General features: G+C 42.2%; 1 long non-coding RNA gene and 2 other non-coding genes across 3 annotated transcripts; 2 read left to right on the forward strand and 1 right to left on the reverse strand.

The window, feature by feature from the left end:
• Positions 1–40: 40 nt before the first annotated feature.
• LOC138378349 (uncharacterized) lies at positions 41–11,151 on the forward strand. The gene is made up of 3 exons (XR_011231943.1): positions 41–111; positions 9,964–10,113; positions 10,735–11,151. It is a non-coding gene; the product is annotated as an uncharacterized lncRNA (long non-coding RNA).
• Positions 3,620–3,702, forward strand: TRNAL-AAG (transfer RNA leucine (anticodon AAG)). Its single transcript has one exon. It is a non-coding gene; the product is annotated as a tRNA-Leu (tRNA).
• LOC138379348 (small nucleolar RNA SNORA27) lies at positions 5,793–5,920 on the reverse strand. The gene has a single exon (XR_011232114.1). It is a non-coding gene; the product is annotated as a small nucleolar RNA SNORA27 (small nucleolar RNA).
• Positions 11,152–16,516: the final 5,365 nt, after the last annotated feature.

Here is a 16,516-nt window from a genome sequence, read left to right on the forward strand (position 1 = left end):
CCGGAAATGACTCATCCTGGCCGGAAAAACGGGGCCACAGTCCTCCTTGCTCGGTTCTCCAGTTTTTGGAGCATCCAGAACGAGCGCGGAGGGCGCCGGGAGCGGAGGAAGGTCGGCTGGGGGATCCGGAGGCGGAGGAGGCTCCCCGCGAGGGCAAGACTGTCTGAGGGAACCGGGGAGGGGTGGGCGAGAGAGCGAGCGAGAGCGCCTTCGTCTTGCAAAACTGCCGAGCAGCTAACAACTCGGTAACCTACTAGGGAGCTAGAGGTGTTAACCCTTTGGGCTAACAAGGCTTGGACCTCCAAGGTGGACTAGAGCAGCCGCCCCCGTTCGCATTACGGAGTTATCCTAGACTTCTAGAGGTGGTGGCTCGGGGGGCTCCAGGCGGGGGTGGACCTGGAGACCTTGAAAGTTGAGACTTTATCCTCTTAGCCAGGGGAAGCCAGGGATGAGATTTTTTCTTGCTTTCTCCTACCCTACCTCCCAGCTCTGTTTTATTTACAAAACAAAAAATAGGTTTTTGTACAGCTATTGTGTACACATAATAATTAAAATAAAAAATTTAATTTTTGATGGTAAAAGATATGAATGCTTACTGTGCGAAAGGCCCCAAATTATGTACATACTAGAAATATTTCAGTTAAACTTTAAATTTTGAGGTAATATAGTTACGCAGTTATAAGGAATAATACAGAGAAATCTTGTACTTTTACTGACATTGATAAAATCCACCCATCCTTTTTTCTTATTGTTTTGATGCTTCTATTTTTTCATATATTAATAGATAAGGACATCTGTTTAACTCATCCTTTTTTTTTTTTCAGAGTTGACACCATTTATTGTTTTTTTTTTTTTTTCATCTTGTTATGGGGGATACAGAATTGCAGGTTACATACGTTGCTCCTGTACCGCCTTTCCCCCCAAGTCAGAGCTCCAGGCGTGTCTGTTCCCCAGGTCATGCGCATTGCTAACTCATCCTTTTTAACTGGCTTGTGATATCCTATGATATAAATGTAGCATTGTTCAGCTTTTCCCCTATTGATGGCCATCTAGGTTGTTTCAGATGCTGTGTCATTAACATCCACGGACATATTTACTTGTGAATTTTGGCCCCGTATATTCCCCTTGGTGTGACTCCATTGTTGTGTTCCTCAGCAAAGCCAGTTGTCTGACTTTCTTCAGTCTCTACTTCCAAACACCCCAGAACATATTTAACTCAATTTGGTTTGGCAAGATCATTGATGAATAATAATCTTGCCAAACCAGCAATCACTTCTCTGCCCTCTCTTGTGATCTAGTGCAATCCACAGTTTCTTGCTCTCACTCTCCTGGTTATCTTCTCCATCTCTGGCTGCTCCTCCAATTGTATCCAAATTCCAAATATTGGAGTATCCTTGTGTATGATCCTGACCCCCCTTAATTTTTTGCCAATGTTCTCTCCCTAGATGACTCCATCCTGTTTCTTTCTTTTTTTTTTTTTTTGGGACAGAGTCTCACTCTGTTGCCCAGGCTAGAGTGAGTGCCGTGGCGTCAGCCTAGCTCACAGCAACCTCAAACTCCTGAGCTCAAGCGATCCTCCTGTCTCAGCCTCCCGAGTAGCTGGGACTACAGGCATGCGCCACCATGCCCGGCTAATTTTTTCTATATATATTTTTAGCTGTCCATATAATTTCTTTCTATTTTTAGTAGAGGTGGGGTCTCGCTCTTGCTCAGGCTGGTCTCGAACTCCTGAGCTCAAACGATCCGCCCACCTCGGCCTCCCAGAGTGCTAGGATTACAGGCGTGAGCCACCGCGCCCGGCCTCCATCCTGTTTCATGGCTTTAATTACTGTGAATATTTGGAAGATCCTCTCATTTAGGCCTCTAGCCTAGACCTCTTTCCTGGACACCAGACTCATGTATACTGTGATGACCTGTTTGACATGTTCACGTGGATGACTCAGGCTTACCCATGCAAACTTCTCTTGCATTTTCCTTGCTCAGACACCCCTCTATTGTCTCCTTCATCTCAACCAATGGCACAAAACTCAGTTTGTCAGTTGAGTCAAAGAGCAGATATATCATGCTAATTTGTTGTTGTATAGTGGCCTGATTATAGCTCACTGCAGCTTTGAACTCCTAGGCTCAAGTGATCCTCCTGCCTGAGCCTCCAAAGTAGCAGGGACTGCAGGGGCATGCCACCACACTCAGCTAATTATTTTTTTTAGAGACAGGATCTTGCTATGTTGCCCAGGCTAGCCTTAAAACTCCTGGCCTCAAGAGATCCCCGTACCTCGGGCCTTCTAATGTGCTAGGATTACAGTTGTGAGCCACCATGCCCAGACCCAGATTGAATTTCTAAAGATGAAAAATATGGTGTCTGACATGAAAAATACACTGGATAGGATTAATGACTAGACTTTGCGGAAAAGAAAGATTAGTGACCTGAAGTCATAACAATAGAAACTAACAAAACCAAACACAGAGAATAAAAGAATACAGGCCAGGCGTGGTGGCTCATCCCTATAATCCTAGCACTCTGGGTGGCTGAGTCGGGAGGATCGCTCGAGGTCAGGAATTTGAGACCAGCCTGAGCAAGAACGAGATCCCATCTCTACTAAAAATAGAAAGAAATTATATGGACAGCTAAAAATATATATAGAAAAAATTAGCCAGGCATGGTGGTGCATGCCTGTAGTCCCAGCTACTCGGGAGGCTGAGGCAGAAGGATCACTTGAGTCCAGGAGTTTGAGGTTGCTATGACCTATGCTGACGCCACGGCACTCACTCTAGCCCAGGCAACAGAGTGAGACTCTGTCTCAAAAAAAAAAAAAAAAGAATACAAAAAAAAAGCATAAATGAGCTATGGGACAATTTCACGTGGCCTAATGTACAGGTAAATTGGTCCCCAAAGGAGAAGGGGGGGACAGAAAAAGTATGTGAAGAAATAGTCCTAAAACTTTCCCAAATTAATGAAAAATATAAACCCACAGATACACGAACAACAAACTTCAGCGCAAGAAACATGAAGGATACTACACAAAGGTACATTGTAATAAAATTGTTCCAAATCAGTGACACACAGAATATCCTAAAAGCTCCCCAAGAAAAAAGACATGTTATCTACATAAGAAAGAGAAGAATAACGTCAGATTTCTCATCAGAAACAATGCAAACAATACAGTAAAGCAACATCTTTAAGGTAGTGAAAGAGGAGTGTACTTCTGGAATGGCAGAGTAAGAAACTCCAAAAATCCGCTCCTCCATAAAAACAATGAGAACACAGCCAAATGGCCAAAATCAACTTTTTGACAACTCTAGAAATTAGCCAAAGGCTTCTGAACATCTGAGGACCCTTTGTTCAAGACAGGCAGTGGAACATTGGTAAGAATGAGCTTTGTGGCATTTTATGTGCCCCATTCCTGTCCCCCACTCACCAGCTCCATGGCACCAGTGAAAACCAGCAGCCCAGCAGAATGGAGGGAGGAGAAAGGGCTTGGAGCTCCCTTCATTTCCAGAGATTTGTCATTCTTTTTTTAACCCTCATATGTTTACATAGAACATGAATAACTTTTTTTTTTTAATTTCAGCTCATTATGGGGGTACAAAAGTTCAGGTTATATATATTGCCCATGCATGTGGTAGCGTGGCCGAGCGGTCTAAGGTGCTGGATTAAGGCTCTCAGTCTCTTTGGGGGTGTGGGTTCGAATCCCACCGCTGCTAAGTCCATTTGGAAGTGATTCGGGATGCCCAAAACACGAATAACTTTTCCAAAACAAAACGAAATATTTAGTGAGAAGAGTGGCATTGTTCTAGAGTTCTATAAATCTCTTTAATGTTTGGCTTAATAGAAGGCAGCTAGATTATATTATTTGTTTCTACATTCAGTCTCTTGTGATGTCACATATTGTGTGACCTCTGGAAAACCCTACTGTACATTTGTGTGTACAAAAGGCAAATAATGTCTTAATATCATGAAAATACTTTTGGCCTCCCAGACCCCCAGAAAGGGTCTCGAGGACTCCCAGGGATTGCCAGACCACACTCAGAACTACTTATCTAGGCTGTTAAGGCTTCTGATTGTAAAGGTAACCTTTACTGTCACCTCCCCAACGAGTGTCTTGCCTCACCTTTTTCCTGCAGCAAATAGGGTTTAACATGTTACTTGAATTAAGATGGGTTGCTAAGTCTTATGTTCTTTTTACTTTACTTTTCAAACTTGTGGCTACTTAATGCTGTACATTAGCAGAACAGAGAATGAGGAAAGATGTATATTTTTGTCATACAAAGTTATTATGAGGAAGGGGTCTTAGGATTGAAAAGGACAAAATTTCAATAACCTTGGTGAAATCCAAACTTGGATGAAAGGGTAGGCATTCCAGATTTGTGGGAATGAGTTGTAATGATCTATACCTCAGTTAAAATCTTCCTCAATTTTGCTTGCAGTCACTGGCAGGAAAACAAAAGATCTTCCTCAAAACATGAATCTTGAAGCTAAATATTACTCTGCTCAGATCCAGTTGAGGCATCTTTAATATTAACATTTAATATTAATATGTAACATTTAAATGTTCCTTTTTGGAACATTTGACCTTCTTTGTGGGTGTACTTCACTGAACTAATCTCCTTTCTGTAATGCATCTTGGAAAATGGATTCAGTTTGTGGATTGAGGAATTGTTTAAGTTTTGCTCTGATAGTTTTTTCTCCCCCTACTCTGATATTTTGAAAAGCAGCATCCTGATTTCCACGTGCCTTCATTTAATAACTATTCATTGAACATTCATTTATTCATTTATTTTTTAATTTTTTATTTTTTTATTTTCGAGACAGAGTCTCACTCTGTTGCCCGGGCTAGAGTGCCTGGCGTCTGCCTAGCTCACAGCAACCTCAAACTCCTGGGCTCAAGCGATCCTCCTGCCTCAGCCTCCCCAGTAGCTGGGACTACAGGCATGCGCCACCATGCCCGGCTAATTTTTTTCTATATATTTTTAATTGTCCAGCTAATTTCTTTCTATTTTTTTTAGTAGAGACGGGGGTCTCACTCTTGCTCAGGCTGGTCTTGAACTCCTGAGCTCAAACAATCCGCCTGCCTCAGCCTCATAGAGTGCTAAGATTACAGGCGTGAGCCACTGTGCCCAGCCTCATTCATTCATTTATTCAACAAATATTTATTGAGTACCCACAGCATATCAGGCATACCATACCAGGTGCTGGGAATAAAACCAGAAGCAGAACAATATCCTTGTCCTTGGTGGAGAAAGACAATGAAATATCCCTATGGAAAGAAAAAGGATTAGGTGATAGAAAAGGCTAGGGTAGGGGTATGGATTGCTATTTTATTTGGGGTGGTCAGAGAAGCTTCTCTAATAAGGTGACATTTGAGCAGAGACCTGAAGGAAGTGAGGGAATGAGGCTTGTGGATATTTGGGGGAGAAGCATTCCTGGCAGAAGAAGAACAGCAGGGATATCACTGTGGCTTAGCAGGTGAGGTCACGGAGGTATGGGGTAGGGCCAGATAATGGAGAGCCTTGTAGGTTATTTTAAAGCCATTGGCTACTATTTAGAGCAAGATAGGGAACGATTTGGGAGGTTTGGAGAAAGGAGTGAGACATGATCTGACCTTTTAAATTTTTTATTTATTTTTTCATATATATATATATTTTTTTTAATAAGAGATGGAGTCTCACTCTTGCTCAGGCTGATCTCAAATTCCTAAGCTCAAGCGATCCTCCTGCCTCGGTCTCCCAGAGTGCTAGGATTACAGGCATGAGCCACTGCACTGGGCCTTTAATTTTTATTTTTTTCTATTTCCATTTGTTTGCTTTTGACAGGATACAAGACAAACACTAGTTTGCCTGAGTTTTAAAAAGGATATTTCCTTTGCCCCACTTGAATGACCAATAAAGACATAAGTCCAGTTGGTGATCTGACTTTTAATAAGAGCCCTGGCTGGTATGTGTAGACTAAAGGGGGAGCAGGGGAAGGAGGAAGCAAGAAGGGCAATTAGGAGGCTATTGCAGTAAATCAGGCAAATAGTTTTTGATGGCTAGGACACTTGGCAGTGGAGATGAGAGGTATTCTGGAATTATTTTGCAGGTAGAGCTGAAGGGATTTGTTGATAGATTGGGCATAGGGTGTGAGAAAGATAGGAGTTAGGAATGACCCCAGGTGGGTGTGGTGACTAATACCTGTAATCCTGGCACTTTTAGAGGCTGAGGCAGGAGGATCACTTGAGGCCAGGAATTCAAGACCAGTTTGGACAACATAGCAAGATCCTGTCTCTAAAAAAAAAAAAAACTCCAAAGATTTTCAAAAGTTAGGCAGCAGCTGGAGGAGCAGATTTGGGAGGGGAAGAAATTGGAAGTTTGGTTTTGTTGTCAAGTCTGAAAAAGTTTATGAGATATGTATAGATGTTGAGTAGGTGATTGGATATGATTAAAGATCAGGAGAGAGGTATAGCCTAGAGATACTGTCAACCTTAAATAATAGCAAGATTCAGAAAACCTGTTTAGTATAGAGTTTATTTGAGCCCAAAGCTTGAGGATGGCCACCTGAGAGCATAGAGTCAAGTTGGCCTGAATCTACACTCTGATTAGCAGCAATTACAAGGGGGTTTTATTTATTTATTTATTTATTTTGAAACAGGGTGTTTCCTATTGCCTGGGCAAGAGTGCAGTGGCATCATCACAACTCACTGCAACCTGAAACTGCTGGGCTCAAGTGATCCTCCTGCCTCAGCCTCTCAAGTAGCTGGGACTACAGGTGTGCACCACTGTGCCCAGCTAATTTTCATAATTTTTTAGTAGAGATGGGGGGGGTCTCACTCTTGCTCAGGCTGGTCTTGAACTCCTGAGCTCAAGCAATCCTCCTGCCTTGGCCTCCCAGAGTGCTAGGATTACAGGCGTGAGCCACCACACCCAGCCCACAAGTGGGTTTTTAAAGAAAAAAGAAGAGGCAGTTCCTAAATTGTTTACCAAGCACTTAACATTAAATAGCATAAGCTATCTTTTAAATTTTTAAACATAAGCTATTGATTGGATATACATTTTTCTTTGTATCACAAATTCCAGGAACCTAAAGATTGTAGGTGAGGCAGCTAGTCAGGAAAAAATGACTTTAAACAATTGCCCCAGGCATGGAGGAGCATGACTTATGTCTCCCATACTCATGTTTCCCTGGCCCTGATACATTTTGTATACCTCACATAGCTCAGACTTCTCTGAGCTATTTTTCTTTTCTCAAATACAAATTTAGGAGCCATAAGCATATGGGTGTTATTTAAAACCATGAGACTGGAGATCACCTAGGAAATGAATGTAGATAAAGAAGAGACCAGGAGACTAAACCTTGGGACACTGCCAAGGTACAGAGCTCAGGGGAACGAGGAGGAACCAACAAAAGACTGAGTAGGAGCAGCCAGTGAGGTAGGAGCAGAACCAAGAGAGAATTCCAAGTCAAGGGAGAAAGCATGTCAAGAAGGGAGTCCGAGGTTTGTGGGTTAATGTTAAGCTGATTTAGCATTGTCTCCCCCACCACCATGCTTGACTAGCTTAAAAAATAAGAAAGCAAGATCAGAGGCATAGCCTCCACATGTACTCGCCGTCAAATTGGCACTAACTGATCAACACTATGGTCCTCACATGGTAGTAATATTCTCCAGGGATTGGGGGTGTGGGGAGGTAAACTCACAACTAATGGATGCAGTGAGCACTGTAGAGGGGAAGGACATGCCTCTAATCCTCGCTTGGGTGAGGCAAAGACATAAAATGTAACCAAAAAGTTTGTACCCTCATAATATCCTGAAATAAAAAATAAATAAAAAAAAGAAGGGAGTCTTATTTTTGAGAGAGAAAGATGAGGAATGACCATCCCAGAAACCCAAACTCCAGAGAAATGAGGTCAGTGTTCTGAAGTTTAAAGTTAAGGTCTTGTTTATATAGGCAGAAAACAAATTTAGTAAGATTATAAAATTTTCTATTCAATGCTGGTTTATGACTTATAAGGATTTAATTAGTTATAGTTTGTTTCGTTTCCCTACAGCTTGTTTTCATTTCCTTTCCAATTTAAAAGAGTATAATTAATATTACATGTTACACAATGTGGTCATAATGGAGTCTTTGTGTGAGAACGGAAAGAGGGAAGTTAATCTATAATGAAGATCAACAGTGAAGAGGGAAGGGGTCTTATAGGTAAGGAAAAAGGCTAATCTATAATCAGAGAAGCAAAGGTTACAGCTGCCTGTCATGTGACTAAGGCCCCATGCTCACATTCTTTTCAAGCTCAAAATGATTTAAAGTTCCAATAGCTTAGATTTTTATTTACTTATTTTCATATGTGCAGCTGATTTCTAGGACTTTTTCTTCTTGTAAAACTGAAAACTCTATACCCTTTAAACAACTCTCCATTTCTCCCTTCTTCCAGCCTTTGGCAATCACCATTCTACTTTGTTTCTATGAATTTGACTATGCTAGATATCTCATGTATACCTCATGTGACTTACCATAATGTCTTCAAAGTTCATCCAGATTGTAGCATGTATCAGAATTTCCTTCCTTTTTAAGGTAGAAAAATATTCTGTATCTATATACAGTACTATTCATAAAAGAAGAAAAAAATAGAAAAAAAGAAACCACATTTTGCTTATCCATTCATCAATGGAAATTGGATTACCTCCACTTTTTGGGCTGTTTTGAATAACACTGCTATGGGTGTGCAAAATTTCTTAGATACCTTTATTTCTTTTTTTTAAATTTTTATTAATTTTTTTCTTTCTTTCTTTTTTTTTTTTTGAGACAGTCTCACTCTGTTGCCCGGGCTAGAGTGCCGTGGTGTCAGCCTAGCTCACAGCAACCTAAACTCCTGGGCTCAAGCAATCCTCCTGCCTCAGCCTCCCGAGTAGCTGGGACTACAGGCATGTGCCACCATGCCCCGCTAATTTTTTTCTATATATGTTTTTAGCTGTCCAGATCATTTCTTTCTATTTTTAGTAGAGACGGGGTCTTGCTCTTGCTCAGGCTGATCTCGAACTCCTGAGCTCAAATGATCCTCCCGCCTCAGCCTTCCAAGTGCTAGGATAATTCTGTTTTTTAATGTTGGTGGAACTGCCAAACTGTTTCCCATAGCAGCTTCCCATTTTATATTCCTACTAACAGTGCACAGGAGTTTCAGTTGCTCATCAACACTTGTTACTTTCTGGGGGTTTTTGTAGTAGCCATCCTAATGGGCGTGATGCCCAGAGAATTGTCATTCTTGACTTGTCTGGCAGTTCCCTGGAAACCTCCACTTGCAGGCATTGTTTTTATTAGATCTGACTCAAAGCTCCTTATTTATTTTTTTATTTAGATGAAGGTGTTGCTATATTGCCCGGGATGCTCAAGAACTCTTGGCATCAAGCAGTCCTCCCACCTCAGCCTCTGGAGTAGCTGGGATTATAGGCGTGAGCCGCTGCACCAAACCAAAGCTCTTTTAAATAGGTTTGAATAGACTGGGCACGGTGACTCACACCTGTAATCCTAGCACTCTGGGAGGCCAAGGCTTGAGCTCGGGAATTTGAGACCAGCTTGAGCAAGAGCAAGACTCCTTTTCTACTAAAAATAGAAAAATTAGCCAGGCCTTGTGTTGAGAGGCAGGAGGATCACTTGAGCCCAGGAGTTTGAGGTTGCAATGAGCTATGATGACACCATTGTACTCTAGCCTGGGTAACAGTGCGAGACTCTGCCTCAAAAAAAAAAAAAGTAAATAGATATGAATAACTTTTTCAAGAACAATCAGTAGTTAGCCACCTCAGTGGCATGTGCCTGAAGTCCTAGCAGCTTGGGAGGCTGGGGCAGGAGGAGGCTGAGGCAGGAGGATCCCTTGACCCCAGGAGTTGGAGGCTGCAGTGAGCTATGATCATGCCACTCCATTCCAGCCTGGGTGACAGAGCAAGACCTCTAAAACAAACAAACAAAAAACCAATCAGTGGCAATTGTTTAACATCATAGCTGCCTGAGGTGTTGAAAACAGTTGGAGCAAACAAGAAGCTGACCAAAAAGAATGAAAGGACAAGCTGAGGAATGAATGAGATGCCATGAAAAGTTCTGAACATATTCCTGGAAATCTGGAAGGCCACATGCATATGCATCTGCAGGGCTGTGAGTATGCCCAGGAAAGAAGCAAGAATGCCCTGAGCTCTCACTTCTGGGTGACCTTGAGGCTATGTATAAGGAAAAAGTGAAGGATAAAGCAGAGTCGTGAACTACCTGAGGCAGTGCTCAAGGCATGATCCAACACACACAGATACACCTTAGGTAAAGGTTGGAAGACCTAATGGTTAAAGCTATTTAAGGAAATCTTTGTCTAATCATTAACTGACCACTGAGCTAATGAGAACTTCAGTGGCCACACATAACAAAGAATACAGACATTATAGAATTAGTTCAGAAATGTCACTAAACAATCAGCAGCAATAACAACAAACAAAAGCCACAACAAACCCTGGGGAGGAGAGAATCTGAATTTCAGAGTTGCCACATTATTAACAATGTCCATATTTAAATATGCAAAGAAACTAGAAGGTATGACCCATACACAGGAAAAAAGGCAATAAATAGAAATTTTCTCCAAGGAAGCCCAGATGCTGACCTTACTAGACAAAGATTTTGTGTTTTTTGAGGTCACAGTCATTGATTTATTTCACATTTTATTCTCATTACATTGGACTAGGTGAAGAGTCATGCACCTGTGTATAGATTATTTTATTCTGTTGCTTTCAGGCAGAATTGGGATCCAGGTTCTAATTGTCTCCAAGTTCAGGATCTGGATCAGAATCAGAGGAGCGTGACCACTGCTGCAGGAGGCTGGGAGCTGCTGGGGAAGAGGCAGCAAACAGGCAAGGAGCTGACCATGGAGGGTTCGTGTTCTAGGGCTCTCATCTGGGTACCTGCGGCTCCTGAGATATAGCTCATGGGTGGAGGAGCCCACAGGGGCCCCTCAAATTGAACAGGGATGACACAGGCCTGGGGCTGGATGTCAGGAGTTGGAAGGATGATCACATCTGCACAGAGAGGACCTTCCACCTGTGTCCCAGAACCCTTTGTAGGGCCTCTCCATGAGGACAGGGCCAAGGTTGGCCCCTTGGCCTCTGGCTGGCCTCATTAGTAGTCCAGTAAGTGTTCTGTGAACTTGTGATCATTTGGAGCTCACTGGTTCCTCTTTCTGTCCCTCTGCTTGAGATGCTGGGCGGTTGCTTTATATTGTTCATGATTCTTCTTCCTCCACTCTTCAAATTTGAGAGATTTCCATTCTTTTAGGAAGCTCGGGATGTCCGTGTTATTCCAAGGGTTACTGAACTGGTCTGATGGTTTTTCTTGTTTTCTTTTTCCTCCTTTATTTCCTGAGCGTTTCTAGTCATTTTAGTCCAATGTCTCACTTTCTCCATTTTTACTCCTGAATTTTCTCCTGGAATTTTCTTCACTGCAGCTGCAGGGCCTAATAATCCTGGGTTAGCAGAGCACTAGCACTTACTCTGCCCTAATGATATCCAGGAGGCAGGAATATGGAAATGTGCTTTCTCCTCTATGCTTCTGGCAGTCTCTGTCAACAAACAAACAAACAAAAAAATCTTTTTTTTTTTTTTTTTGAGACAGAATCTCACTCTGTTGCCCAGGCTAGAGTGCCGTGGCATCAGCCTAGCTCACAGCAACCTCAAACTCCTGGGCTCAAGTGATCCTCCTGCCTCAGCCTCCCGAGTAGCTGGGACTACAGGTGCACACCACCAGGCCGGCTAATTTTTTTCTACTTTTAGTAGAGACGGAGTTTCATTCTTGCTCAGGCTGGTCTTGAACTCCTGAGCTCAAGTGATCCTCCTGCCTCAGCCTCCCAAGTAGCTGGTATTACAGGCATGTGCCACCACACCTGGCTATTTTTTTCTGTTTTTAGTTGCCCGGCTAACTTTTTTCTATTTTTAGTGGAGACAGGGTCTTGCTCTTGCTCAGGCTGGTCTTGAACTCCTGAGCTCAAGGGATCCTCCTGCTTCGGCCTCCCAGACTGCTCGGATTACAGGCATGAGCCACCAAGCCTGGCCTCCCATATCTCTTACTACCACATGTATCATCAGGGTTCAACCAGAGGAGCAGAATCAGTAGGAGTTATACATAAAGAGATTTATTGTTGTTATTGCTGGTGTAGAACCATACCGTGATTACTGTAGGTTAATATTGGCCATCTTATTTCTATTTTTTTATGTTGGCCATCTTGATAATGCTTACCAATCGCAGTGGTGATTGTGGGCTTCCTTGTTCTCAACCTTTAAGGGCGTGCATCTAAAGTTTCTACATGAAGTATGGGGCTTGCTGTGTGTTTTTGGTACATAACTTATATAAAGTTAGAAAGTTTTCTTCCACTCTTATTTTCCTAAGAGTTTAAGAATCGTAAATACCAAATGCTGTATCTTCATTAATCAAGACAGCTATATGATTTTCTCCTTTATTATAATGAATTACACTACATTATATTAATTTTGTAATTAACATCGGTTGCAGACTGCTGACATCTTGAATTTTCACATGGCAGAAAGAAAGAGAATGAGAGAGATCTTTGGGGTCTCTTTTATAAGGGCACTAATCCCATGCATGAGGGCTCCATCCTCATGACCTAATCACCTCCCAAAGGCCCCATCTCCAAATTCCATCACATTGAGAGTTAGGTTTGAATATATGAATTTTGGAAGGACACAAACATTGAGTCTGTTACATAGGCCTTTACCTTCTGCAAATAAACTGCTCTCATTAAACTTGACACAATACTGAAAACTCTTTCTCAGCACCTCCTCTAGCACTACTCCTTCTCTACTCCTGGAAGTCAGCATTTGATAGAGTTGTCCTCCCTCACAAACTCTACTCCATGCCTCATATCTTTCTCTCTCTTACCTCACTCCAGTCTGGCTTTTGTCCCCACCTCTTGAATAAAATTTCTCTGTGACATGATGAGTTCTCCTTTAGAGACATTAAGGTAAGATACCCAAAGCTCATAAAAATGGAGAGGTCTACTAGGCAGTGGGTTATGTGGTCCAACTTTCTTTTGTTTTTTTTTTGTTTTTTTTTTTTTTTTGAGACAGAGTCTCACTCTGTTGCCTGGGCTAGAGTGCCGTGGCGTCAGCGTAGCTCACAGCAACCTCAAACTCCTGGGCTCAAGCGATCCTACTGCCTCAGCCTCCCGAGTAGCTGGGACTGCAGGCATGAGCCACCATGCCCGGCTAATTTTTTTGTATATATATATTTTAGTTGTCCATATAATTTCTTTCTATTTTTAGTAGAGACGGGGTCTCACTCTTGCTCAGGCTGGTCTCGAACTCCTAACCTCGAGCGATCCACCCGCCTCGGCCTCCCAGAGTGCTAGGATTACAGGCGTGAGCCACCGCGCCTGGCCCCAACTTTCTTTTGGTTCATATTTTCTTGGTATCTTTTTCCATCCCTCCATTTTCAACCTTTCTTCGTGGTTTAATTCTAGATGTGTTTCCTGTCACTAGTCTATAGCTGAATCAACAACAGGAAGGATAAATACAATCTGATAACCTCTATCTTTAATTTAATGTAAATTTCATTTACATTTACTTTTTATTAATGTATTATTTTGATTAGTTATGTATTTTGACTTATTTCTACAATCTTATAGTTCCTATTCTTCCTTTCCCATCATAAGCTGGTTTGATAAAGTTTTCTAAATTGTATATCACACATTTTATTTTTTCTTTTGCTGATTCGAGAGCTATAGATGGTATTGGTTTTGTTTTTTTTGTTTTTTGGGGTTTTTTTGAGACAGAGTCTCACTTTGTTTCCCATGCTAGAGTGCCGTGGCATCAGCCTTGCTCACAGCAACCTCAAACTAATTCCTGGGCTCAAGCAATCTTTCTGCCTCAGCCTCCCGAGTAGCTGGGACTACAGGCATGTTCCACCATGCCCGGCTAATTTTTTCTATATATTTTTAGTTGTCCAGCTAATATCTTTCTATTTTTAGTAGAGATGGGGTCTCGCTCTTGCTCAGGCTGGTCTCGAACTCCTGACCTCGAGCGATCCTCCCGCCTCGGCCAGCCAGAGTGCTAGGATTACAGGCGTGAGCCACCACGCCCAGCCTATAGATGGTATTTCTCTTTGTTTACTGGTTTCCATTAATTTTTAAAGATATGTCCTAAATTACAAGTTTTAGGCCAGGTGTGGTGGCTCATACCTGCAATCTCAGCACTTTGGGAGGCTGAGGTGGGAGGATTGTTTGAGGGTAGGAGTTTGAGACCAGCTTGGGCAACGTATGGAGACCCCATCTCTAAAAATAATTAAAAACTAGCTGGGGCCGGGCATGGTGGCTCACGCCTGTAATCCTAGCACTCTGGGAGGCCGAGGCGGGAGGATCGCTTGAGGTCAGGAGTTCGAGACCAGCCTGAGCAAGAGCAAGACCCCGTCTCTACTAAAAAAAATAGAAAGAAATTGTCTGGACAATTAAAAATATATATAGAAATAATTAGCCGGGCATGGTGGCACATGCCTGTAGTCCCAGCTACTCGGGAGGCTGAGGCAGGAGGATCGCTTGAGCCCAGGAGTTTGAGGTTGCTGTGAGCTAGGCTGACGCCACGGCACTCTAGCTCAGGCAACAGAGCAAGACTCTGTCTCAAAAAAAACAAAACAAAACAAAAACAAACTAGCTGGGCATGGTGGCACGTGCCAGTAGTGTCAACTACTTGGGAGGCTGAGGCAAGAGCATTGCTAGAGCCCAGGAGTTCCAGGTTGCAGTGAGCTACGATGATGCCCCTGCACTCCAGCCTGGGTGACAGAGAGAGACCCTGTGTCTAAAAAAAATTACAAATTTAAAAAGTTTATTGTCTCAAGTTATTCAGTGTATGTATTCTCTACCTATTCTTTCATAAGAAAAAGATACAATAGAATCAAGAAGAAGATTGTAGTCATCTTCTGACATTGGCTCCCAATGATCCCCGCCTTCTGCTATTTACACCATGTGGAATTCCCTCCACTTGAGTGTCGGCTCAACCTAGGGACAAGCTCCTCATGAATAGAATACCATAGAAGTGATGGGATGTCACTTCCATGATTAGGTTCCAAAAAAATATGACTTCTGTTTTGCTAGTACACTCTCTCTCTCTGTCTCACTGCCACTCTTGTTTGTTTTCTCTGATGAAGCCAGCTGCCACATTGTGAGCTGCCCTATAGAGAGGCCCCTGTGGCAAGGAACCGAGGCCCTGAGTCCAGCAACCCTCAAGGAACTGGGACCTACCAACAACTAGGTGGGTCAGCTTGGAAGAGCATCCTTCACCAGTCAGGCCTTCAGATGAGTCCACAGCCCCAGCTGATACCTTGATTCCAACCTTGTGAGAGATCCAGAGGCAGAAGACGTGGCTAATCTGTGAGCAGATTCCTGACCCACAGAAACTGTGACGTAATAAATGTGTGTTGTTTTAAGCTGCTAAGTTCTGGAGTAATTTGTCACATAGCAATAGATACCTGACACAAAGATTTTTTTTTTTCTTTGACGACTCCATTTAGCACATGGAGTGACAGGGTATGAACTTTGGTATCAGACGAGCTTGGCTTTAAGTCTTTCACCCTGGACGTGTTATATAATCTCTGAGGCTCTGTCTTCTCAATGGTAAAGCCAAGCTAACAATGCCTGCTTACATATGAGCTTTTAGGGTTATTAATCAGGTATATAAAGGCACACACAGAGTGGATGATCTTCGTGACTCTGCTAGATCTGATGCTCATTCCATGTGTAGTGTCCTGGATTCTAGAATACAGAATTCCCCACCACTAAATCTATGCCTTGGCATGATGATTTCACTTAGTCCGTTTCATAATAGTATTTATAAAGCTACTACACATATAAAACCCTGGAAATATTACCTCTCAACTGAATAGCTCCCTTTCTCCAAGTCAATGCTACACATAGACTCTAATTTAACCATGGTACAGGGGATGGTGAATTAGGCCTGGAAGCTCTAAGCAATGGCTTGCCATTGGACATTGAATCATGCTGAAAATCTTTTTTTTTTTAACTACAAAAATAACACAATCAAAGAATCTTTGCTGCTGCTATGTGAATGGACTTTGCATAAAATCCTCTCTGAAGAACAGTGGCCCATACCTGAGAGGGCAGGAGAATGTGGGAACGTCTGCCTTACTAGATCCTCACAAATGCATTACTCAAGTCTGGCTTTTTCCTGTACTAAATCTCTGTGGAATTTTGTGCCTTCTCATGAAAGCTGCATTCAAAAATAGCTTATTTACGCAAACATACACTTACACAGACAAATCTTTCACCTGGAAATGATAAAATGATTATAAAAACTATCACAATGTTAGATTACCTTCTAAATCTTACAGTTTTCTTACATTCATTATTTATATTTTTACATTTCATATCTATACATTATCTCACATTTTTACATTTCTTACATATAATTGTCACCGCCCTAGATATACTAACCTGGACATTTTGGAATAATTACTGACAGTAAGTATATTTCAATCTACACCTATGTGTATATATCCT

This window comes from Eulemur rufifrons, chromosome 30, assembly GCF_041146395.1.
Source record: "Eulemur rufifrons isolate Redbay chromosome 30, OSU_ERuf_1, whole genome shotgun sequence".
Taxonomy (NCBI): domain Eukaryota; kingdom Metazoa; phylum Chordata; class Mammalia; order Primates; family Lemuridae; genus Eulemur; species Eulemur rufifrons.